This window comes from Epinephelus moara, unplaced genomic scaffold (genome assembly GCF_006386435.1).
Source record: "Epinephelus moara isolate mb unplaced genomic scaffold, YSFRI_EMoa_1.0 scaffold4325, whole genome shotgun sequence".
NCBI lineage: Eukaryota > Metazoa > Chordata > Actinopteri > Perciformes > Serranidae > Epinephelus > Epinephelus moara.
Window position 1 is genome coordinate 1 of NW_026082121.1, and position 1,269 is coordinate 1,269.

Genomic DNA, 1,269 nt, shown 5'->3' on the forward strand with positions numbered 1-1,269 from the left:
TCTACATGTTTACAGAAACCTGTGATTCATTTGTTCTGAAGCCATAAAATATTACAATAGAATCAAAAACATTTATTTTGCATTCTTAGAAACAGGAATCACTTTGTTGCATCACAGTAAAATAAGTGAGAAAATAAAGAATAATAGAAAAATCTGACATATGTAACACATTAAAAATTTGTGATCTGGAATAAATTTATTACATTTAATGTTTGAATATCAAGCATATGAATCATAACCACTTAATTCTGATTGCAGGAAGCCATCTTTCAGTCTTTTTTGTAAAGCTTTGTAAAGTTATGATATAACATATCAGAGTGTTTACTCTTTTTGTCAGTCAGGTTTCTGGATTGAGTTTCTCAGAGAGCTTAGAGCTGCTGTCAAGAGCTGTGAGGTCAGAAACAAACTGTTAGTGTGAAACTGTGTGAAGTCCACTCATCCTGCTCTGAACTTTTATAAACAGTAAATACAGAAAACATACTTGAAATAATCAGCACAATAATGTGAAACCTGTTTTAATCTGCAGCATTAAGTGTGTCTGATCAGTAGAAATAGAATAAGAGTAAGTTTTACTTACGAGATGGGGGAAGTTTGGCTGAGAAAAAAAAAAAGTTAATTTCAGTTACAGTCAGAAATGCCAGGATATATAAATCCATTCCAGCCTTCTGATTAGTCCTTACTTTATTTACTTATCTCTTTTCTCCTACATCATTGTGGTTTAGTTGTATTATCGTGACTGACAGGCTCTGAGCCTGACAGCACTTACTGTTGGTTGTATAAAATTGAGTTGCAGGGAACTGATGTTTGTTTCAATTCAATTCAAATGCAACCAGAATAAAAGCATCAACTCAAAGACCAAAATCAAAGAACTAGAAAAGCCAGTTAAACAGTACCTTTCCTCTTTTTGTAAACGATGAATCCAGTGGAAACAACGAGGACGAGAACAGCCACTGCTGCAGTGATAGGGACGGTGATGTCACTGGGCTTCTCTGATAACAACAACAACAACAAAAATAAAACATAGGACCAGTACAGATAAAGCAGGTTTGAGCAGAAGTTCATCCATCCATCCATCCATCCATCCATCCATCCATCCATCCATTCATCCATCCATCCATCCATCCATCCATCCATCCACTATTTCATTCACACATACATGTGGGTTTGTTGCTGTGAACTAAGACTGACTCTCTCCACCAGACTCCACACACAAAACAAAATCATACAATACAGTATCCCCTGCAGGCCCACCACCCGCAGAGGGATCCA

The 1,269-nt window shown here is 36.4% G+C and overlaps 1 long non-coding RNA gene across 1 annotated transcript; it reads right to left on the reverse strand.

The window, feature by feature from the left end:
* Positions 1-129: 129 nt before the first annotated feature.
* Positions 130-990, reverse strand: LOC126387441 (uncharacterized). Its single transcript, XR_007569672.1, has 3 exons — positions 894-990; positions 578-595; positions 130-387 (listed from the first exon to the last, which is right to left on the reverse strand). It is a non-coding gene; the product is annotated as an uncharacterized LOC126387441 (long non-coding RNA).
* Positions 991-1,269: the final 279 nt, after the last annotated feature.